Source organism: Mizuhopecten yessoensis, unplaced genomic scaffold (genome assembly GCF_002113885.1).
Source record: "Mizuhopecten yessoensis strain PY_sf001 unplaced genomic scaffold, ASM211388v2 scaffold8537, whole genome shotgun sequence".
Lineage (NCBI taxonomy): Eukaryota > Metazoa > Mollusca > Bivalvia > Pectinida > Pectinidae > Mizuhopecten > Mizuhopecten yessoensis.
Window position 1 is genome coordinate 1,512,867 of NW_018407597.1, and position 26,620 is coordinate 1,539,486.

Consider the following 26,620-nt stretch of genomic DNA (forward strand, 5'->3'; position numbering starts at 1 on the left):
GTTACTTTTCATGATTATACGTATTATGAAAAAATCGTCGAAAAATAAACAATTACAAAAACAAATCGCCCATCAAAATTAATCGTTAAAAACGATCCCATTCAAAATGCCCAAATAGCGACAGAAAATGGCGAATCACCGTGTTACACATTATAAGGACGGATGAAATAGTCGTTTTCCTTGAAAATTCTAGCCATGTAGTTTATAATATATCACCCTTTGTATGATTAAAACGTATTGCTGCGTTTCTACGATTGACTGATTGATTAATAAAAGGAAAACTGCATGTTACACTATATCAAAGCACCTACTGATTTATTCGCTTTGTTGAAACTGTAGAAGTTCATCAATCACTACTGAATGAAAAAATGCATGACGAGTTGACTTTTCGATTAAATAGAAAGAAAGAAATTATGTGCACTACAGTTTGAAATAGATAGCCATATCAGCCACTTCTCCCTGCAATCGGTATGTACAACTCGAGTTTTTATTATTGTTCATTTTTTATTGATTTATATTTTGTGCTCATATTAATTTTATTTGTAGAAAATCAATATCCTCAAACTTTTTATCATCTATTTCTCCCACAACCACTATAGGTTTCATCACTCCCGACTAATTGGATAAACCATCAAGGAGTTGGTAAAAAAAAAATGGAACTTTGTGGGAGAGAAAAAACGGTCCCCAAACTCGTGATGGTCGTTGAACATGTTTAACTCTCGTTAGTTAATTTTCAAATTGTAAAATATACTCGGTAAACATCGTGTCTTAAAAGATAACGAACTCGTGTTGATTAACTATTACTCGTTTGGGAACTTCTATATGTTAAAAACTGACTATATAATCAACATGTGTAAAATCATGTGTACGGGAATTGTATTACACAAGTTTATTTGCTTTCACGAAAACTTTATATCATATATATGAAATGATAGTTACGGAAATGTTTGTTAAAGCTACTGGTCACAGATGTTACGAAATCTTGACAAATATATTAACTTTAAATAGACACTGTAATGCAAACGTAAAAAATCAATAAAGAGACGCTGTATAACACATGTGAAATTATCTTTACAGAGACACTGTATTACAAACGTGAAATATCGCTATAAAGACGTGTAGTACACACGTGAACTCATCTTTACAGAGACACTGTATTACACACGTGAAATATCGCTATAAAGACGTGTATTACATACGTGAAATCATCTTTACAGAGACACTGTATTACGAACGTGAAATGTCGCTATAAAGACGTGTTTTGCACACGTAACGCTATGAAAACGTGTATTACACACGTGAAATCATCTTTACAGAGACACAGTTTTACAAACGTGAAATATCGCTATAATGACGTGTATTACACACGTGAAATCATCTTTATAGACACACTGTATTACAAACGTGAAGTATTGCTATAAAGACGTGTATTACATACGTGACATCATCTTTACATAGACGCTGTATTACTAACGTGAAATATCGCTATAAAGACGCGTTGAACACACGTGAACTCATCTTTACAGAGACACTGTATTACGAACGTGAAATGTCGCTATAAAGACGTGTATTACATACCTGAAATCATCTTTACAGAGACACAGTTTTACAAACGTGAAATATCGCTATAAAGACGCGTTGAACACACGTGAACTCATCTTTACAGAGACACTGTATTACGAACGTGAAATGTCGCTATAAAGACGTGTTTTGCACACGGAACGCTATGAAAACGTGTATTACACACCTGAAATCATCTTTACAGAGACACAGTATTACAAACGTGAAATATCGCTTTAAAGACGTGTATTACATACGTGACATCATCTTTACATAGACGCTGTATTACTAACGTGAAATATCGCTATAAAGACGTGTATCACATACCTGAAATCATCTTTACAGAGACACAGTTTTACAAACGTGAAATATCGCTATAATGACGTGTATTCCCCACGTGAAATCATCTTTACAGAAACAATGTATTACAAACGTGAAATATTGCTATAAAGACGTGTATCACATACCTGAAATCATCTTTACAGAGACACAGTTTTACAAACGTGAAATATCGCTATAATGACGTGTATTGCACACGTGAAATCATCTTTACAGACACAATGTATTACAAACGTGAAATATTGCTATAAAGACGTGTATACATACGTGAAATCATCTTTACAGAGACACAGTTTTACAAACGTGAAATATCGCTATAAAGACGCGTTGAACACACGTGAACTCATCTTTACAGAGACACTGTATTACGAACGTGAAATGTCGCTATAAAGACGTGTTTTGCACACGTAACGCTATGAAAACGAGTATTACACACGTGAAATCATCTTTACAGACACAATGTATTACAAACGTGAAATATTGCTATAAAGACGTGTATACATACGTGAAATCATCTTTACAGAGACACTGTATTACGAACGTGAAATGTCGCTATAAAGACGTGTTTTGCACACGGAACGCTATGAAAACGTGTATTACACACCTGAAATCATCTTTACAGAGACACTGTATTACGAACGTGAAATGTCGCTATAAAGACGTGTTTTGCACACGTAACGCTATGAAAACGAGTATTACACACGTGAAATCATCTTTATAGACACACTGTATTACAAACGTGAAGTATTGCTATAAAGACGTGTATTACATACCTGAAATCATCTTTACAGAGACACAGTTTTACAAACGTGAAATATCGCTATAATGACGTGTATTACACACGTGAAATCTTCTTTACATAGACACTGTATTACAAACCTGAAATATCGCCATAATGACGTGTATTACACACGTGAAATCATCTTTACAGACACACTGTATTACAAACGTGAAATATTGCTATAAAGACGTGTATTACATACGTGAAATCATCTTTACATAGACGCTGTATTACAAACGTGAAATATCGCCATAATGACGTGTATTACACACGTGAAATCATCTTTACATAGACACTGTATTACAAACGTGAAATATCGCTATAAAGACGCGTAGTACACACGTGAACTTATCTTTACAGAGACACTGTATTACATATGTTGAATTATGTTTGTGGGGGAAACTGTATGGTATAAACTTAAATTTAGGAATTTGCGTGTTAGATTACTTTAAAGAAACAATATAAAACTTTAGGATAAGACTTTATTAGTAATCAAGTAATCTGCATATATGTTTATTGAAAATGAAATATGATTTCTTTTTTCTTTTCTATGAATAGTTTGAAAAAGTCGTTTTAGAAAGACACATTTTTATGACGTATTAAGTAAAAAAGAAAACAACGGAACAACTTATAAAGTAAATTCGAAAACAAAGAATTAATGACAATAACATCAAAAGTAAAGAGAAGAACGCAATTGAAGACAACAACGGAGAAAGAAGTAAGAAAACAAAGAATTAAAGGCAACACCGTATAAAGTTAATTAAGTAAAGCACAAAACCATGCAGACGCAAGAAGAAGATTTTTGAAATATTGGGTAATTTTCCCTTTTGGCCCCGCCCTGGCCCCTGGGGTTGGGGCACGAATCCCAATTTTACAGTTTGATACCGTCTTCCTCCAAGGATGATTCACACCAGGTAAGAATAATTTCCTACTGAAAATGAACAAAATATACCCAAAAGTTTTATTTCCCTATATAAACTATAGTAAACTTAACCCCCTCCCCAAGGGAGAACGGATAGCCCGGGGTTACTGAAATTAACATAATCCATAAAGCCCTTGATGATCTTTCCATCCATGCAGAGAAATTGACTGTAGTAACTCTGAGTCTGGAGAAGAAGATTTTTGAAATATTGATTAATATTCCCTTTGGAGCCCAACCCTGGCCCCTGGGGTTGGGGTAGGAATCCCCATCTTCTGAATGATCTTCTGTAAAATGTAAAAAGTTTACGCACGACGGACGACGGACGACGACGGACGAAATGCGATCAGAATAGGTCACTTGAGCAAAGCTCAGGTGACCTAAAAAGCAATAACTTATACAAACAGGTAACATTTAGCATCATTTGATATCATAAAACCTCAATCAGTCTATCAAGCTTCAATTATGCAAAGCAACGTGATTTGATATTCACACAGTAAAAAGTTTTTAGGTAAGATAATTGACCTTCCTGAATTGATATAACTGTGGCTCGTGATAGATCATTTATGCATTCTTAATTGGAATTAACCTCACCAAAATAGAACAATATGCTTTAAATTAAAGTCCTTCCGTTTTGTTGAATAATGTAGAAGTTCATGAATCTGTCATGATGATCAATCAAATGTAACAATAAGCTATTAAAACGTGCGTTTTTTAACCTTTAACTATACCATCCGCAAGTCCTCGCTGGTGGTAAGTATACGTGTAAATAGGAATGATTTTATTTTCATCTAAAAAACTACGTGTAAAACGTTAAGCCTCATTATTATCTTTACCGAAACATTGTATTACACACGTGATATACTCTTTACAAAAAAACACCGTACTACACATGTGACATTTTCTTTTAGGATACACTGTATTACACTCGTGATATACTCTTAACAAAAGCACCGTTTAACACATGTGAAATTTTCTAAAAAAAACACTGTACTACACATGAGAAATTTTCTTTTAGGATACACTGTAGTACACACGTGATCTACTCTTAACAAAAGCACCGTATAACACATGTGAAATTTTCTAAAAAAACACTGTACTACACATGTGACATTTTCTGTATGGAAATACTGTATTACACACGTGATTTACTCTTAACAAAAGCACCGTATAACACATGTGATTTTTTCTAAAAAGAAACTGTACTACACATGTGAAATTTTCTTTTAGGGTACACTGTATTACACAAGGATATACTCTTAACAACAGCACCGTATAGCACATGTGAAATTTTCTAAAAAAAACACTGTATTACACAAGTGAAATTTTCTGTACGGAAATACTGTATTACACACGTGATATACTCTTAACAAAAGCACCGTATAACACATGTGAAATTTTCTAAAAAACCACTGTGCTACACATGTGAAATTTTCTTTTATGATACACTGTATTACACACGTGATCTACTCTTAACAAAAGCACCGTACTACACATGTGAAATTTTCTTTTAGGGTACACTGTATTACACACGTGATTTACTCTTAACAATAGCACCGTATAACACATGTGAAATTTTCTAAAGAAAACACTGTACTACGCATGTGAAATTTTCTGTACGGAAATACTGTATTACACACGTGATATACTCTTAACAATATTATACCTCTTCATAAAAAGGGGGATAAAAACAATGTGAATAATTACAGGGGAATAACATTAATTAGTCATCTAGCTAAGTTATTTACTTCCTTGTTAAATAAAAGATTATTAAAATGGAGTACAAGAGAGGATATTGTTACCGATGTCCAATTTGGTTTTAAACCTGGGTTTGGTACCAGGGATGCTATTTTTACATTACATAGTTTAATAATAAATACATTAGAACAAAACAAAAGGCTGTATTGCGTATTTGTAGATTACAGCAAAGCTTTTGATAGTGTAACACATGATAAACTTTGGTATAAACTTTGGAAAAGTGGTGTTAGTGGCAGACTGCTAAATGTAATTAGATCTATTTATGATAATGTTCGTTCTTGCATAAATTTAAATGGTAAATTGTCTACTATGTTCGATTTACATGTCGGTTTATTACAAGGGGAATCGTTATCGCCCATGCTTTTTTCATTATTCGTTAATGATATGGAGAGTGAGTTTTTAAATTCCAATTGTCAAGGTTATGAACTACAATTGATTAATCTGTTTATGTTAATGTATGCCGATGACACAGTTTTGTTTTCGGAAGATGTTAACAATCTTCAGCACATGCTAGATTGTCTGCAATGTTACACTGATAAATGGAATTTAACTGTTAATTATGATAAAACTAAAATTGTAATTTTTAGAAAAAGTAAAAGAATCTTACCTACTGAAAACTGGACGTTTAATGGCAAGTCAATTGAGATAGTGGACAAATTTTGTTATCTAGGATTAGTTTTTTATTATAATGGAAGATTCACCGTAGCACAAAACACGTTGGCATCTCAAGGCAGGAATGCTTTTTATCTTTTAAAAAGAAGAATGAAAGATTTTATCCTTAATACTGAAACTAAATTATCTTTGTTTGATACATATGTGACATGCATACTGAACTATGGATGTGAGGTATGGGGTAATTGTTTATCGCCGCAAATCGAAAAAGTCCATCTTCTCTTTCTTAAAGATTTATTAAACGTTAAGAAAACCGTCAATAGTTCTATGGTTTACTTTGAGACAGGAAGTTATTCCTTACATATAAAGCGCAAAGTAGCTATAATTAAATACTGGTTAAATATTTTGAATACAAATAACTGTGTACTAAAAGCATGCTATGATGCACTACTTGAGCTTAATGTCAAAAAGCCGAATTGTAAACTTAACTGGGTTTATCATGTTAAAAATGATTTATATAGAATGGGTTTTAATCATATTTGGGATGTTCAATATGTTCCAAATGAAAAACAATTTGTGGAAATGTATACCCAACGTCTGCATGACGTATTTATTCAGGAATTACGTGGTGCGTTTGAAACATCTTCTAAATGTTATTTATATAGACATCTTGTCGATACTTTTAATATGCAATTCTATTTAGTAAAGCCTTTAACATTTAATACCAAAAAAATGTTGAGTCAATATCGCATGCAGGCGCATTCCCTTAATATCGAATCTGGACGTTATAATGGGGTTCCGAGAGGTCAAAGATTATGTTTTGCCTGTGACAAAAATGATTTAGAAGATGAGATACATTTTATTCTTATTTGTCCTGCTTACTCTGTATTGAGAAACACATACATTAAGCAATATTACTTCCGATGCCCCAGTGTGTATAAATTAATTGAATTATTGTCATGTAAAAGTATTAAAACATTACGTAGATTGGGTCTGTATTTAAAATATGCTACCGCCAAAAGAAAAACCCTCGTGTAGTAATATTGCTAAATGATGTATTCTTTTTATGTGATAATTGCTTATATGGAATTGTCCTCCGCCATCTTGAAAATTTGAAATATGTTTTGTATTCTATGTATCAATTAACCTATATGCTGATTTGCATTCGGAAATAAAAAACTTAAACTTAAACTTAAACAAAAGCACCGTATAACACATGTGATTTTTTTTTACGGAGACACTGTAGTACACACGTGATATAATCTGTAAAAAAACACACTATAGTACACATGTGAAACTTTTTTCTTTTGAGACACTGTATTACACAAGTGATAATCTTGTCATAATTCTTCGCATAATCCTTTTAACTTGTTTATTATATTTATGGGTAATTTCATTTTGTTTTCAGGAAAAGTCCTCCTTTGTTTACTTAAAATTGCTCAAGGTATGTACTGTTTTTCGTCATCTGTAAATAAAATTTACATAAAATGTGGAGTAAACAACATTCTTAAACGTTTTAAGTATCTGGGTCATTAGGAATCTATCCTATTTAAACAAGGTTTGCTTAATCAATTTTTCAAAAATACAATCTTTGACATTGACATTGGAGGTCGCCATTCTATTGCTCGAGTTGAACTAGAAAGCCTAGTTTATTTACCTTTGAATACTATTTTCTTGTCATATAGAGGCTTTCCTAAAGCATATCAATAGAGGAATTCAATTTGTGTTAACATATCCATAAACCCGGCTCATTTTTATAATTTAATAATCAAATTCATAACCTTTCGAAACTTAAGCAGTAAACTAAATCTAAATAATACGCAAACCTCAAAAAACTTCAAATAAACTGGAGTCAATCACAACTAAAAACGCATATGAATACATATATCACAATTTAAATTCGATCTCTGTTATATTTGGGACTCGACATGAATATTTTAATGAAAAGGTCTATTCTATGTCATTTTTAGCTAAAAGAATGAGGACCAATTTGACGTTGCTTTGTGTGCTAGTTCTTTCTGCCGTACTTCTTCATGATGTGGAAGGCCAGTGGCTGATTTGGGAAGGAAGATTACGTAGAGGATTTGAACGGCAGCTACCCTTTAACAGTTTCTGCGCAACGCAATATTTACGTTGTCTGCAAGCCGGTGCCCCGCGATATATCTGTTTCTCCGGGTACCATAGATGTTCATGGAACGTTTGAATCCCGCTTATTCACCTCGGCTAGACGACAAGGAATCGGACACTCAATTAACAGATGGTCAAAGAACAGTTTGTACGAGGGAGGAAAGGAACATTTTGTACAAGATGGCGGAATGATCGCGTAGCATAAAACTGTCATATTTATAATATTATGGTGTTTGTTATCATTTCATAGTTTTTTTCCCTAAAACATTTCTTTGTGATATGTTTGCTGATATACACACTTTTCGCCAAAGCAAACAAAAAATCAGCGATAACGCTGGGGCATTTTTTTAAAAACTTTTAAGTCAACTATAGGGTTTGTGAAACATTACTCTATCATTATTAAGGCTTTTAAAATAATTATTTCAATTTTTGAAAAACACAAAGTAGTGTAAGAAAATGTATTCATTATTTATGATCCCAGATGTTTGTGATAGTAAACAAATAATGATTTCATCATCATTCTACTTGAAAGACAACCCAGGCAACACGCTCTCTATCCGGCACTACTGTAACTTACTAACAGACAGTAACTCTGACAAGGCAGTATCGCTGAGGCCAGAAGAAACTCTCTTACAACACAGTTACCCTATGAAAATTACTCTCTGATTAGGTAGTAAATCTCAAGTAAGGCAGAGCTTTTCTGACACGGCAGTAACTCTTGCACTTGAAAGGAATTTTAAAGCAAGGTGGTATTTTTTGTTTAAAGTTAAACACGAATATTAAAGTTATGGTTCTGATAAAAATATGGTTGACGTCCAGCCAGACAATCAGACAATGCCATACCATAATACATCCTTAAAGATGAGTGTATTAAAAGCTTATGTGTGTAAATCATCTTTAAACAATTATTAAGATAATGCAGGGCTAACACCTTAACTTTTTACATAAGTTGATAGAAGCACATTGATTCTCATCGCTATTTGATATTTTTATTGTGATGATCGATGTAGGTATGTGTCTTAGTATCTGATAAGTGACAATAAATATTACCCTATATAAGACTGTTACAGGTAACTTTAAAAACAAGAGGCCCAATGGGCCTGAATGGCTCACCTGGTATTAATATTACACTTGTAATCTTAAAAGTGGACTATAATACAGCTACAGGCAAAATACCAGTGTTTGATTCAAAAGAATATAATAAAAGATTTAAACATGTGACACATTTGACCTTGAAAGTCATTCAAGGATATTAATTTGAACAGACTTTATAGCCTTTCATACTAGCATGCCTCTGGCCAAATATCTTTACCCTGGACCTTTAGTTTATTCAGAAGTTGTTTAAAGATTTAAATATATTTGACTCCATGTGACCTTGAATATAAGTCAAGGTCATTCATTTGAACAAACCTGGCAGCCCTTCATCCCAGCATGTTACTGCCTAAATATCATCGACCTATGCCTATTGGTTATTCAGAAGAAGTCGTTAAAAGATTTTAACATTTTTGAGCTCTATGACCTTGAATATTAGTCAAGTTCATTCATTTGAACAAACTTGGTAGCCCTTCATCCTTGCATAAAACTGGCAAAAAATCATCACCCTAGGCCTCTAGGTTATTCAGAAGAAGTTGCGAAAGTTTTAAACATATTTGACCTCTGTGACCCTGAATATAAATCAATGTCATGCATTTGAACAAACTTGGTAGTCCTTCATCCCAGTTTGCTCCTGGTCAATTATCATCACCCTCGGCTTTTTGGTTATTGAGAACAAGCTGTTTCAATTAAAATATTGACGACGGACGACGGACGGACGGACGACGGACGCCGCGCTACAGCATAAGTTATCTTGCCCTTTGGGCAGGTGAGCTAAAAACGCTTTCAGACTACAACGGGAAAACAAAATCCCGTCAGCTTATCACAGGTTATGGGGTCATGGGTTAATGAAGAAAAAGAAGACAAAACACAGAGACGAAATCACAATTTTTTATAAACATATAATAACATTGAACGTGTAAAACACGGCCATATATGCCTTGAAAGCATTTGTGTCATGCCATTACGGAATATTTTTCGCACGTTGGATAGAAATATCCAACTCTCTAGTATATAATGTTAGCCAACCTCGGCTTTTGCCGCAAACTATGTACAATGTACCCTTTAGTGCGATATTTCTATCCTACATGCATCCACACATATAAAAAAAAAGTCATATACTGTCAAAGTGGAAATGTTCGCGTTTTTCGCGTGTAGAAATTAAGCGCAAAAATATCCACATGCAAATATGAATATATGAGTTACATGAATCATATATATATAGACATAAAATAAAGATTTTAAACCTTTGCCAATACGAAAATTTCAACACCGCGATCTGTTTCTATTTCGACACTTGCAAAATTCCATTTTTACAGCAATAAATAATATTTAATGTACATAGGTACAGTATAACCTGCTTGTAAAACAATCTATCATAAGCAAAAAGGGCAATAAAGCACCTTAAGCCAGTTAAATCCACATACCTACCCATGTCATTAGTTTTTGGTTTGTTATATTACCTTTTATCTATAAATGTTATTTACTTTGGTTTCCATATTTTGTTTCATTTATTTACAAGGCCCTAAAGTAATATCACGAATAGGAAGGGGTTTTCGTCTGAAAATGGCTTATGTATTGTCAATGAAGTAGTCATTTACCTATACCACAAATATTTGTCAAAAAGAACTTACTTAACCCCTGAACAGTAGGTCTTCTTAAGTAAAATAGAGACATAAAAATATAAATTAGCACGTTCAACAATCTTCCTTTGTGAGTGTGAGTCACTCTTAACCCTTTCACCGCTGTGGACCACAATGGACTCATCCAGATAAATGGATGGTAGAGTCTACTTAAGTAACCTAGGGGTGAAAGGTTAACATGTTATACACACCTATACAAACTCGTCCTGTTTATCAATACACAGACGTTCTGTTGGTGTACGGTGTCACCTTCCTGGTTTGAATAATAAAAAGTCTTCATTATACAGAACTAGTAAATGGGTGATGTCAGTCTATTATCTACTTATACTTTAAATAGTTTGTTTTGGGGAAATGTTTTAAATATCACTGGGTGAAAATTACTGAAAATATAACGTGTCAAGACTGATGTACTGGCTACGCAATAAACAATTCAAATGAATATAATTCAAATAGTCAAGCATTTGTTCAGAAAAACCAATAAAAATACCATCATACTTACACATCATGAGAATAAATTTATTCTATCGTTAATATCTTCTGTGAATCAAAATAACTGTTTGGGAAAATAGAACAAATTAAATATTACTTGAAGGTAATTCACATTGTCAAATTGTGTATTAGACGGTGTCCTAATATTTTGCTCTATACATTGTAGTTTAGCTTCCGCACATGATGGTGTCATTACAAATTTTAGAACTTCATGTATGACTGTTTATAATAGCTTTTAATTTAAATGAAAATGATTCACCTTACAACTTCGTATTATTATGAATAGTCATACAGAAAATACGAAATTTTATTATTGGGGAAGACATTTACATAACATACTGTTAATGTAATTTTTGAGGAAGACACTTCAGAAAACAGTGTAAACGATAATATTTGGGAAGACACTTAAAGAAAAATAGTGATTATATAAATAGTGAGCAAGACACTTAACAGAAATGATGATTAAGTAAGTATGAGGAAGGCACAAGGAGCAAGTGCCAGGTAATACACATATCCAGGTCAAAGACGCAAATCCCCACAGAGTATATGCTACACGGACAAGTACTCGAAACTATTCCACATGCAAAATACCTTGGATTCACCATATCATCAAACCTGACCTGGAACAACACATCCAAAATGTAAGTAGCCAAGCCAACAGAACTTTAGGATATATAAAAAGAAACATCAAGGTGAAAGACAAAAAGGTAAAGGCTGCAGCGTACACGGCACTGGTTCGCCCTAAATTAGAATATTCTGCCTGTGTCTGGGACCCATACACCCAATATCAAAGTTAACATCTAGAAATGGTCCAGCGCAGAGCAGCTAGTTGGGTGTCTGGCAAATTTCCCCCTCTGGACAGTGTAACAGACATGTTAGGGAGTCTGGGTTGGCAAACATTAGCACACAGAAGATCCAAAAGCAGACTGTGTTTATTTAAAGAGGTGATGCAGAATATATAGATAGATAGATAGATAGATAAGAGAAACAATAGGCTAATGCATATTGTTGAAATGTTAATGACATGTCTTCAACTGATTATATTTTGAAAACTAAGCTAACAGTGCATAGCAAGTTAGATCAGAGCGACAATGCTGATATAACACCGTTCTATAAATTCACCTCAAGGGAGTCACATTTCCCATTCGTTCACGGTACCTGCACACGCCTGTTCCCAGTTTAACTGCAGGTTACTTTCCTAACCGATGTTTCAACTTGAAAAATATCAGGTTTATAACTTCATTGCGTTGTTCTAAAATCTAAAAGATCATCACAAAAACGGACGAAATCAATTTATATTTAGTACCTATTTATCAAAGATGTTCACCGTTGTTAAACTGTCCCTGATTGTTCTGTTTTATCAGTGTCTCGACATTATACTACATTGAAACTGTATGGTGCCTCTTAATTAAAGGTATGCTTGCATCGACGAATTCCGTCTTTGCGTATTGCAGAGTTATCTTCTCTTGGGAGCAGGTATTGATTGTTACGTCACTTGTTTGTGAGAGTAACGTCATCAATTTTTGAGAAAACGACGTAATTTTCTCGCACAAACCAATGACGTAACAATCAATACCTGCTCCCAAGAGAAGATAACTCTGCAATACGCAAAGACGGAATAGTTAAAGCATGATAAAAAGCTCAACATTTATCATTTCTGGTATCTAAACGTGCGTCAAAAACGTGATACCGTTACTATTTATGAAGACACCTCAATAGTGGCAGTATTTAGGAAGCCACTTAGAAATAATAAAAGCAGTATAAAAAAAACCCACTATAGTTATCAATGAGTAAACAATCTTATAAAAGGCTCTGCGTGTAAACATTAGTACATATAACGACATGTATAAAATAATTATTAATGGTCGGTTAACCGCCTGTACAGAAAGTAAACATAAGAGTGTAAATTATTCATACAGAGTGCTGTGTATGAAGTTTTATAAGGTTTAAAAAGCAAATATACGTGTGTATGTGTGTCTGTATTAATCAATTGCATATTTCGCATCACGCGCCTCCTAGCAAGCAGTGATCGGTGTGTTTCTTATGCATTGAACCCTATTTGACTGACTTTTACGAAACGATCGTTATACCCTACCCATATCATATTTACATCAATACTAAGCACTAGTGGTTTCCTCGATGATACCAGTGACACAGTAGTTAGGCAGTTTCCTAAGTCATCCAGTACTAAAACCGAGCTAGAACTGTAGTCACACACGAATAGATTACCATCACCATGGAAACATAAACCGCCTGGACGGAATGGCCGTCTCGCCCCATGGTAGGTGTATTTGGGTTCCAAGTGACCGTTATACACTGTGACGCAATTGTTACCACCATGCACAACGGCTATCGTCGTGTTCCATCTGTGTGACGTCATATGTAATGGCCTCACTTGTGGTCCTTTCATAATGTTCCTTTTTACGCCTTTGGTATTATAAACAGAAATACTTCCGCCACTACGGACTGTGTCTCCCAAGCTGCCGACTACTACATGACTATCCGGCATGATGCACAGACAATAGGGACGATTTGGTACCGACAGAACCACTCCAGTGGTTCCATCTTCATGATATTCCACAATTCGGTTGTCGGAACAGGCCACCCAGAGTCGCGCAGAAATGGTACTGATACACATGTTCTCGACGCAGTCTTCTGCCACAACAGATCTAATGACATTGCCAGTCATGTCCACCAATGCTACCTTTTTCATTCTGTCAAAGGCAATCCAGGCACCATCCACTGTCGCGCATAAGGCCGTGAATGCATTTGCATGCTTGAAATTTGAGACAGCTCTCAGGCAGTAGCTGGCGATGTCGTTGGTGGGAAACAATAGGTCACCGTTGTTGTCATCATCTATTTGTGCTGCCTGTTCTTGTATATTTTTGTCTGAACATGGCACGTCTTCGGTAGGCATCCATCCATTGCCCTCTGTTTGTGTTGAGGCATCACTTCGGTCAGGCTGTGTATTCAAATATCTCTCTTGTTCACACCGTGCATGGTTTTTTTTAGATTCCTTTTTGCATCGTCCACTACTCAGCACACCAAACGCACCGCTCACATCATTGATAGGGTCCGTGTTCTCAACAAATGTAAAATCAGTCAGTTGTGGTAATGCTGGAATCTCAACGTCAAAGTCAGAAATTTGCTGTTCAATGTCAGTCATACTGACACACGATGCACTTGTTATGGTCAAACGATACTTTTGAAAGTCAGAATGGAATTTTTTAAATTTCTCTGACAATGTACTCTTGTGTTGCTGTAATGTTTTGGCGTATTCCTTTTGCAGGAGGCTACAAAGCTTTACGTAACCTTCCTTCACCCCCTTCACTAGGTCTTGAATAGCCTTGCCTTTCGACTCAATCCTCTGGATCAAAAGCCGGTAATACGCATCTTTCTCTTTCAAAACTCGTCCAGTGTCTTCTATTTGCCTTTGGAACTGAAGTTTTTTACTCCTTTCTCTTTCTTCGATGAATCTTTGAATGTCATCCATACTGTCCTCGATACGAGACATGTCTAAAGAAGGAGGGTAGAATCACTTATCGGTAAGACTTCGAAATTCTTCTGCAAAATATTCACCAACATATTTCTGAAAGTAAACTCACTGAGTGCGAAATCACGTACTGTAAGAATGGATTCTATACATCTATACTTCCGGGTCTATCGTCCCAATTGAATTCAGTTATTTTCTGTCGCGACAGCTAATAAAAAATACAGTCCTTGTGTACTTAATATCACGATATGGACGTTACAGTTCTGTACTAAAAGTCGATAAATCCAGGCTCCTAACCTAAAACTTCCTGATCTAAATATAAATTCCCCAGTAAAGTATAGGTGTTACTATTCACGCTTAAACGATTTCATTTCCCCCTATAGCTGTAAGGTGTAAGGTACATGGTGGTGCTTGAATACTTTTGATATGATTATATAAAATATCAGAAAGCAGTGTCTCTCGAATATGAATACGAAATATTAAATCAAATAACTCGACAGGAACTAATTTTTCGGTTGGAACGTATCAGTTCGTATCCAATCGAATGATGTATTTAAATAACAATGAGTTACAGTTGCGAAAACTTTGACGGACTTTTCGGGAAGCAAATTTATACATGCACTATATATATAAATAACAATTGTAGGAATATAACTCTTATTAAGGTGGCTCCACACATCGTCATCAGCGTCCATTTTCGTGACGTACTTCCGGAAAAAGTACAGCTCGGACTCAGTTATATTAATCGAAATGTGCATGTACACCGTGTCGTCATTTCCGTATTGCGTATCGGGCATTGCAAATTATAGAAACACTGGGCCGTTTTCGTTTAAACGGTCAAACCGATCGGACCACTGTTGTTCGTTTATTAAATAAGGTCGGACCTAGTAATCTGATGCTGCTTTCAGGCGAGCCTTGAGAAAGCCTTGCAAGGCCTGCATACACATTTGTATTTATACCCGAAATTGTTACATCTATAAACGGTTAAACCGGTTGCTCCGCATAAACGAACAGGCCCCTGGTAAACAATAGTACACGTGCGTGCCGATTATATGTCAACACCCGATATCGAGATCTTACCGGGAAATGTATAATCACACGTACTTTAGGAATAAAGCTTTCCAATTCATAGACATAAACAGACTCACGGGAAGACNACTGTCATTGTGTAAATGTCACCCCTCAGCAAAAAGTTCCGATTTTTTTCAAGGAAGATAACTCTCACCCGGATCGAAGTGAATGTAAAATGTAAAATAAATTAATTATAAAGCCATTGTGTATATTTTGTTCAATTTCCAATTCTATATGTATAGATCTTTGTGTCCTATTTGCGTTTAGCTTGTAGATAATCACTTTTATCCGTACAAATTCAATAAAAAACACTTTGTGTAACATGTGTTACCTATTTTGCGATAAATAAAATATTTGTAGGATTAATTAGAAATGCTACTTTTCCTTTTATTATTGTTGTTATTAGTCTGAACAATGCCACACACACAAAAAAAACCGAAAAATATTAAAATTGACGAAAATTCAATTTTTTGGTATTTTTTCCAAAAAAGTCCCCAAACTATCGGAATGTTTAGATTTTCATAAAATCAACTCTACATAGTTGCATAACCATTATATGAAAGTTTCAACGAATTTTGCTGGTTAATTGTGAAAGTGTGGAGCCACCTTAAGGTGATATTATTTTGTATCTTAACAAGTGATATTGCTAAAATGTAAAGTCAAAACGATTAATCAAATTCCTAGACCTGTACCAACTTCCAAGTGCCCTCCTAATAGCTTTTCAGGACTTATTGTAGTTGAACATTGCTGGCTAGACAGGTATTCCGTCTTTGCGTATTGCAGAGTTATCTTCTCTTGTGAGCAGGTATTGATTGTTACGTCATTGGTTTGTGAGAATAACGTCATCAATTTTTGAGAAAACGACGTAATTTTCTCACACAAGCCAATGACGTAACAATCAATACCTGCTCACAAGAGAAGATAACTCTGCAATACGCAAAGACGGAATAGGTAAACTGTCGATATAGAATTGTATTGTGTTACGGCCCATCAACAATGCAAGTCATTTCGGGCCAAATGTCTTGGCAAAACTTATGAATTTTGATCATGATAGTCTGGTGAGATTTTGGCCCCTTTCGCGTATCCAGTTCAGCCGTTTCAACCAGCTGAACCTGAGAAATACGACAGGCTTAGATCTTTGTCACGTGCAAATACAAGGTCGATTCACGTGTATACTTTATGAAACGTTATATATTTTAGTGGACGCATGCATTGAAAGAAAGGCATATTATTCTTGATATATTGTTATTTAGTTGTCACAAAACTCCAAAACCGGGCATCTTTTACCTCTGCCTAAGTTTGGTTAAGGTCTGATCGGTTATCGCGGAATATGTGTGCGCCACCTGTACCGTTTCAACCGGGATATGCGCATGCGACCTAGATCTACCCTTCCCCGGGGTGTTGAACCACACATTGTCCTGCACTTCTCAACAGGTCACCCATCCCAGCAATGTTCAGATTATTGAATAAATATTTTCTATTTTTTTTCTTTTTCTTTTATAACAATAGTAATAGAAGCTTTAAGGTCAGCCATCACCAAAACATATACGAGCAAATGTATCTCTATTTATCGTTTGTGAAATGATAATGATAAAATAATGCTGAATTTATCAATAATAATTCGATAATTGGTGAGTTATGGTGAGTAACTTGATTAAAGTGTTGTACGTGTATAACCTCAAATATGGATTATTCTTTGGCTCGAAAACCGGGACACGATGTTTTAGCACTTGTGCTGCATGTGTTTAAGTTTTTATTTGGACAAAGGGTTAGATCGCCACGAAAGTTTTACAAATGATATTGTCCGTTTTTCCGCTATCACACGTTATTTTACATTTATCTGAATTCCTTTCAATATCGCGATATGAGGATAATATTTAATTAAACTGTACATGTACAATCGATTGGTAGCCTGATTGGTGTTTCGATACGATTTTACATATTATAGGATACTTGAATGTGTTTTTCTTATTTGGACAAAAGGGTAGATCGCCACGAAAGTTTTACACATTATATTATCCGTTCTGCCGCTATCACACATTATTTTTTATTTATCTGAATTATTTTCAATAGCGCGATATGAAGATAATATTTAATTACATGTAAAAACGATTGGTAACGTGATTGGTGCTGAGATACGACTTTACATATTGTAAAACACTTGAATTTCATTTTCTCGGTAATTTTACTGAAACACAAAATCACTGAAATTAGATGATATTTTAATCAATAAATATTTGTCCCGATAAATCAAACTTACGTTTACTAATTGTCATGGTGTAGCTATAACTTTTGTTGACAAGTAGTTCTGAAGGAAACAAAGTTTAGGATACTTAGCATTTTAAAGCAATACCTATAAAGACTATCCTTAACAGAGGTCGTAGGTAACACACTTCATTACAACGACATAAACAGAGGTCGTAGGTAACACACTTGATTACACCGACATGAACAGAGGTCGTAGGTAACACACTTCATTACACCGACATAAACAGAGGTCGTAGGTAACACACTTCATTGCACCGACATAAACAGAGGTCGTAGGTAACACACTTCGTTACAACGACATAAACAGAGGTCGTAGGTAACACACTTCATTACACCGACATAAACAGATGTCGTAGGTAACACACTTCATTACACCGACATAAACAGAGGTCTTAGGTAACACACCTTCATCACACCGACATAAACAGAGGTCGTAGGTAACACACCTTCATTACACCGACATAAACAGAGGTCGCAGGTAACACACTTCATTACACCGACATAAACAGAGGTCTTAGGTAACACACCTTCATCACACCGACATAAACAGAGGTCGTAGGTAACACACTTCATTACACCGACATAAACAGGCATGTCCTCGCAATAACCTCGTACTATCAGCAGGATGTCAGATAACACTTATCTTAGTTTAGCCTTATACATATTTTATTCAAATATTTCCCTCTAAATCCAATCTATATGAACCTAAACAATTCTCAAATGTAAATAAATTGATCACGAGCTACAGGAAAATATCCTGAAAATGTGTTGAGGGTTTCATCTTGGAATATTTTCGATCCCAACCACCTTTGACGCTTTATATCGAATTGCGTAACAAAATAAAAGGCAGCTTTTAGAAATGGGAGATAGCAGTATTCTAAACTACAAAGCATTGTGTTAGGGATATGCGAGGGGGTACCATTTTGATAATAAATAGATATTCCACCGGGAAGTTGAAATTAGCGGCTTTCCCTTCGACTTTTGTCCTCAATTACACAATATAATGTTTATATTCTCGATAAAAAGGTTAACATTTCTTTAAAGAAAAACGTTCAATATATTTTTCTGTCTGTAAATAAAACTTAATTATAAAATGAACTAAAATGGATATTTTGGTAAGCGTTTTTGTTTTTATGTAAACTTGTACAGATATGTTGCCGCACCTGGAGCTGTTATGGTATGTCAGGTGTTTAGCTGTTTGGTGTAAAGTATAAATTGACCTGTATATCTGTGCCGACTGGCCTGGACAGACATTAATTGATATTTATTGCCTATACTCCAAGCATATCTTACCCTATAGTGACGACAATCTAACCGCATAATTTGTACTAGCCCATCAAAATACAGGAGTTGTCATTCTCATATTGTCACACACATTTACATTTCAAATATGTCAATCTCGGGGGAAGGTCGGGTGAGTCAGGGATGGAGTAGTCACCTACACATCCCTGGGTGACCATAAAGTGCGGTTGTGGAAGACACTGGTTATTTATCTGTATCTATGCTTCTTAGAATTTGGTATCTGTGTACAGGTTTGGTGTTGATATACTATAAAGATGATAATTGTTAAAGCAATGGAAAGCAGATGTCGGACAGTCTTGAATTAAAAATTGATGGATAATTCACGAAAGAATTTTCGAGCATATAAACGGGCAAAGAAACTGGTGGTGAAGGGGAATTGGTGATAAATTGGGGAAAACAATTGTTTAAGTCGGTATTCCGTCTTTGCGTATTGCAGAGATATCTTCTCTTGAGAACAGGGATTGATTGCTACGTCATTTTTTTGTGAGAGTAACGTCATCAATTTTTGAGAAAACGACGTTATTTTCTCACACAAACCAATGACGTAACAATCAAATACCTGTTCTCAAGAGAAGATAACTCTGCAATACGCAAAGACGGAATACTAGACCGAACGGTTCATGTAGTTTCACGGAAAGTCAAGTGCAACGGTTTGTTGTGGGGTAGCCCAGGGCCCCATTACGTTAGGAATTAAAGGAGAAGAATAAAGGAGAGAATCGAACTGCTGATGGAAGAAAGTGTAATGTTGCCAGAAAGTCCTTAGTGTAGATAACAGACTAGTCAACCATTCAAAGCGAAAGGAACATCAACCTATTATTATCATCACCACGGAATTAAGTCCGTGTCATCACAAATAATAATTTGTACAAAAGTACCACGTTACATGTGGTGTTATAGCATATAGGTACAGCCATACTAAAACTGAAGAACTATATTTGCAAGGAGACCAATTTGGATTTCTGCTTTATTTTTGCCCATAACACAATCAATAAGCTGTAGGAGGAAACAGCTGTATGGTGCAGTGAGATGCTGAAGTGTATATATAGGAGCAATCATGTGTCTGTGTTTAACGTTGTCTTATATTTATATCCTAGGCTTCTTTTGCTATTATGATAATTTTTTTAATACCTTTTCGACACCTTTTTCACAGAATTTTTTTTAATTTAGTTCAAAATTATCAATTATAAGCCAGCATCAATGATGTGCCACAGACGTTTACTTCCAAGTCTTATATCTAATTACCAACGCATACCTCCACATATCTTATACCCACACACATATAGTACACCTCCACATATCTTACCCACACACATATAGTACACCTCCACATATCTTACCCACACACATATAGTACACCTCCACATATCTTACCCACACACATATAGTACACCTCCACATATCTTACCCACACACATATAGTACACCTCCACATATCTTACCCACACACATATAGTACACCTCCACATATCTTACCCACACACATATAGTACACCTCCACATATCTTACCCACACACATATAGTACACCTCCACATATCTTACCCATCGATGCTGAGAAGATTCCCTACAAGGTAGATGTGTGTATCATGGTATGCAGTACTGGTTTCCTCATGATCTTCATGTGCAGTAAAATATCTTTAATAACCAGCAGAATGCAGAATCACTTTTCTTTTGCAACAAGATGATATAGATTTGCATCAAGTATGGATGTGAAATATAATGTAAGCGGATTTCTAGCTATCTTTGTGCAGTTAATTATTTTAATGGCAGATAACAAGCAGAAGTTAGCTATAGAATAACTATCATTTTTGCAACAAACGTATTCAGATAAATGATATAGGATTCATTCGCTATTTAACAAGGCAAAGTATTGCAAGGCAATCCATAGAACGATCACCGGTAATGATTCTTATATTTAACAAACAGTAAACTTATGTCAGGATGCCATGAACTACTGTTCAAAGCATAAGTAACAGTGAGGTTGTATATAGTGACCTAATTCTTGCACTTGCCATACCAAGATGTCATTGTACACCTAATCTGGTTACTCTAGGTGAAATAGTATAGAAGATATGCCCAGGACAATTAACGCTTTCAAAAGTTAAGGTCAAAGGTCAGGTCATATAGGTCACAGTGACCTAATTCTGCACTCTGCACTCCCGCAATCCGAAGATGTATTTGTACACCAAATCTTGTGTAATCAGATGAAACAGTATAGAAGATATGCCCCAGACAAACTTTTTCAAAAGTTAAGGTCAAAGACTAAAGCATAGGTCACAGTGACCTAATTCTTGCACTCTGCACTCCGCCACTCCAAGATGTCCTCGTACACCAAATCTGGTTGCTGGAGGTGAAATAGCATAGAAGATATGTTCCCAACAAACTTTATCAGAAATTAAGGTCAAAGGTTAAAGCATAAGTCACAGTGAGGTCATTAGTGACCTAAAACTTGCACTCTGCATTACGCCATCCCAAGTTGTTCTTGCACACCATATCTGGTTACTCTAGGAGAAACAGTATAGAAGATATGCCCCGGACAAACTTCTTGGACGAAAGGATTGACGGAGTGCAAACCTATATAAGTCGGTGGGGGACTAATAACAACAAAATACAAATGTGTAAGTATATTATAGAAACATGTTTATTTCCAGATATTGCAGTATAGTTATCAAAAGCAACCATTATCAGAGGTAACAAAATATATCTTTCTTTGACTCATCCTTTCCATATAGGAATATGCCTCCCATACGCCGTCCTGTGAAGGTTGACATGCATGCAAAGTAAGAAGTACAATTTGAGGTGTGTATGTGTTTCCAAAGTGGAAGTTCATTCAAAAGATTGAAAAGCCATATTGAAAACATTTAAAAGCCGTATTACTCTAATTTCTAAGATTTCGAAAAACATGTGTTACAAAAAGACTATAAACGAAGTTTCGTTTTGATGAATATAAGTTTTGAAATGAATGAACGATGAGAGACACCTTCTAAACTCTTTGGTAATGTTTCGTATATAAGTCAATTCAAATCATACCTTAATCGTTCCAATTGAATATATTTAATTAGTATGTAAAACAGTCTATAGTGGATTGCACTTTCTGTATATAAAACGCTTCCTGTTTACACGGGTAAACTATAATATCTTGCAAGATAAGCAATTGTAAAAATAAAAAAAATATCTGTAAATAATAGTTCAGATATGTAGAAAGTAAACTGCATTTTTAATAAAACAAATATATATTTAATTGAATGAACTTCACCTCGAGAACACATGTAATGAAAACAACAATGCAAAAGATCACAAATACATGGGGAAAAAATAATAAACCACTCAAAGGCAGAAACAAATGGAGGGTAAAAATACAAAAAGCAGAGGCTAGCCATGCACAATCACACTTTTAAACACAATAAATACGATAGAAAATAACATTAAAAAATGAAAAAAAATGGCAAAAGGCCAATAAATATTGTGAATTGATTCACAAATATGGGTGATAACATATCAACCCGAAAAATAAAACAGAAAAAATTCAATCACACAAAATTGTGTTGATATGATGATTTTTAAATATGTATAAAGAGTGACTAGATCATGTATTTACGTACTGAGTTCAAGTACATTTAAGTATGTCACAAAACAAAGCATCCTATCTTCAAGCATAATGGGGGAGGGGGAATGAAGCAATGCTATTGTTTTTGTATAGCAGTTAAGACACATGCTTTTTCTTGGAAGCTTAAAAGTGAAAAAACAACAATAGATTTATCTTATTAATTGATAATTCACTCAAAACAAGTTTTCACAAGGAGCATCCTTAGGAAGGGACCACATAATAACACTCTGTCTTTAATTTAAATGGCCTGTACAAATTAACTTTGGAAATCAGATTTTTTCAAATTACTTTCATGTGATGGAACATCTCAGAACTTAACATTCCTGAATCTGGGTAATTATAAGTGGTCTTTATAAATGGTCAAATGCTTGGAAAATGGAATTGTCCAATATTGGAGTATGATCAGTGCTGCAATGGCTATATAGTTAACCCTGAATAAATTATCATCATTAACCGACAATTATAGGCACCGATCTAAGAGTTTAAAACACTTGATATCTGGCATCAAAATAAACAGCATAAAAATTAGCTATTTCAACCAAACACTCTAATAAAAAAGAATCGGCATGAGTTTTCATATATACATGTAGAGTTGTCAATCCTGTTTGATTTAATTGCTTTTGGACAAAATTTGAATGACCAACAAAAGCCTGTTAGTGATTCACAAGTAGGTGTAAGGCAAGTAGTGTCCGTTTTTATCTGTACATAATTTGTTTTGTGTCTCTGTATTCTTCGTAGCACGTTGATGTTATATCGAAATAAAATCGTTTTTCCAACCAAAGTACAGCTGCTAATCGCAAAATGACAGTATCACTGATTCAAACACGGGAACTATCTTATAGATTTCTGATCATATGGTATAATTTATTCCATCCACTTGTCAATCTCTTTACCAAAACGTGACAATAGGTTATCCATAATGAAAACAAATTCATAGAAGACACTTATTTTTCCTCTTTGTAGTACGTTACATGTAAATCTGCAGTCAGGTTACATATCATTATGAAATCACATGTCTAGATACTTTTGGCCTCGTCACATTTTTCTACTCTAGATCATCTTAAATGCAAAGCAAATTGTAAAGTATTCAAATAGTTATTAAGTCCAAACGACAGCTAAAAATTCATTTTCCGGGTGCAAAATTTTCGTAAAAAACGATGTTAATAATGAAGAATTACAAATAAAAATGGTAAAATTCTCCAGATATACATGACCGATTGGTCTACTTTGTCAGCAACTGAACAATTATGTTATACATTAATACAACATTTACATTAATTTAACAGGGCATAATACCTCAACAACATGTCTGTATGTCAACAAGTTCACAACACCTGTCATCACAACCAAATATCCATTTTTTGTATCGTAGTATTAATCAACATGATACGATTTGATTTTTTTTTTTTAATTTCATTGCACATCTTCAGTAATGAGGTTTACTAAAATGTTAGAAATATTATACTGAATCAATAGTTCAAGCATTATCACATCCAAACATACATATGATGTGCATGTAAAGGAGACGCTCGGAATATAAAAAACTCTTTTTCAACGACAATTTCAAAGAACAAAATATTAGCGTTATTCTGAACTTATATTTTCTATAAGTTCAGAAAAAAACACCTAAAAAACAAAACAAAAAAACCTTGAAAATCACACAAAATAATATATTATGGATTAAATTATCTTAACAGTTATGAATTTAACAATTGTCAATGCAAAAGCAACATATTACCACAATGCTAATGTATAAATATAGTGTCAAGTTTGCAAATGTGTACATCTGGTTTTTAATTATAAGCAATCATGATAAATTTTCCAAATGTTATACATATTCCAGCACACCCCGTTGTATAATATAAACAATTAATCAACACTCTTAAGAGGGCACCAATAAACAAAAAAAAAGACATAAGAACTACTATCTATAAAACATTCACATGGAAATATACATTTGAGTAAGTATTTCTTGTCCTTATTATGCAAAACTTTCTTCACTGTTTAAACAGTAGGGGTGCATGGTGGTTACTTTTCAAAATATGATGCTGAATACATATACCAGTCACCACATCTCTCAGCATGAAACTGGCTTAACCAGATCCTGCTTTACAAAAAAATGATAATTTTGAAATGAGCTATGCAGAACTTATCCGGTGATGTAAATATGCCCAACATATGAATAGTGTGACCGTCATTGTATAATGCAGTCTATTTCGTTCTCCGGTCTCAAGCATGAACTGTCTTCTGCCATGCATGCCAACACGCCATTTGTTCATAACCCATGTAAGCTGACAGATGTCGTCGAAACGTTATCACTTTTACGTTGAAAAATACTTGTGTATCGGGACGCATTGCGAAACACTCATGACAAACTTTTAAACCAGTATACTAATTGTAAGTATATGTATTAGGTGTACTTATACCAGGATGTGCCTTCTTTCCCATCAGTCAAATTCATACATTATACAAAATGCAAAATGTTCAAGCGTTGATTAATTTGCAGGCTTTAGAAATATTACAAAGTTAATTTGAAATTGTAAGGGAATTTCTGTGATAAATAATGGGATAGCGACAAATTCATTAACCATATATGATATTTTGGGTTGAAAAACAAGAGATCCTATAGGGATCATGGCGCCAACCGTTGCGCAATCTTCATTAGTTCTTACGCTAGTTCGATCTTTTCTCTTCTTTTTTCTTGTTTTCTCTTATTTCTTTGATTGAATCATGTAAACAGTAAATGCACCTTGAGGTAACCATTTTGTTTATTCCATCAAATCTCCAAAGTAAACATGCACAATTAAGGACCAAGGAAAAGCTACAAAACAGATTTGGGAATCATTTTTCCAGTGTTTCCTGTGATGTAGCGAAAACGAACATTCACTGACAAATATCCAAGATAGCCCTATGTCGGCCATTTGTTTATCCAAACCATCTCAAAATTGCACATGCTAAATAAGAGGAACCTACATATGCAATTGAGAAAGCTCCTCCAAGTACATCGTACGTGTACTTCCTGAGTAATAGCGAAAACAAACACTCACTGTCAAAATCGATTAATGCCCCATGTCGGACATTTCATTTATCCAAGCTGTGTCCAAATTAAACATGCACAATAGGAAACCAAGGACAACCTACATGCAAAATTTAAGAAAGATCCCTCAAAGTACTTTCACTGTCGAAATCTAAGATTGCCGCCTGTCGGCCATTTTCTTTACACTAGCTGTCTCAAAATCAAACATGCACAACAAGAGACCGATGGGAACCTGCATATAAAAAAAAATCCCTCAAGTTCTTCCTGAGAAATAGCGGTAACAAACATTCATACTTAAAATCCAAGAAGGCAGCCTGTCGGCCATTTTGTTTATCCGATCAGTCTCAAAAGTAAACATACACAACAAGAGAGATCGATGGTAACATGCATATCAAATTTTAAAAAGATCCCTCGAGTACTTCCTGAGAAATAGCGGTAAAAAACATTCATTCTCAAAATCCAAGATGGCTACCTATTGGCCATTTTGTTTATCCGCTCAGTCTCAAAAGTTAACATGCACAAC

At 34.8% G+C, this 26,620-nt stretch overlaps 1 long non-coding RNA gene across 1 annotated transcript; it reads left to right on the top strand.

Annotated features, from left to right (window-relative positions):
* The first annotated feature begins 401 nt into the window (after nt 1–401).
* LOC110456140 lies at nt 402–8,291 on the top strand. The gene is made up of 3 exons (XR_002463559.1): nt 402–468; nt 7,378–7,413; nt 7,940–8,291. It is a non-coding gene; the product is annotated as an uncharacterized LOC110456140 (long non-coding RNA).
* The last annotated feature ends 18,329 nt before the right edge of the window (nt 8,292–26,620 follow it).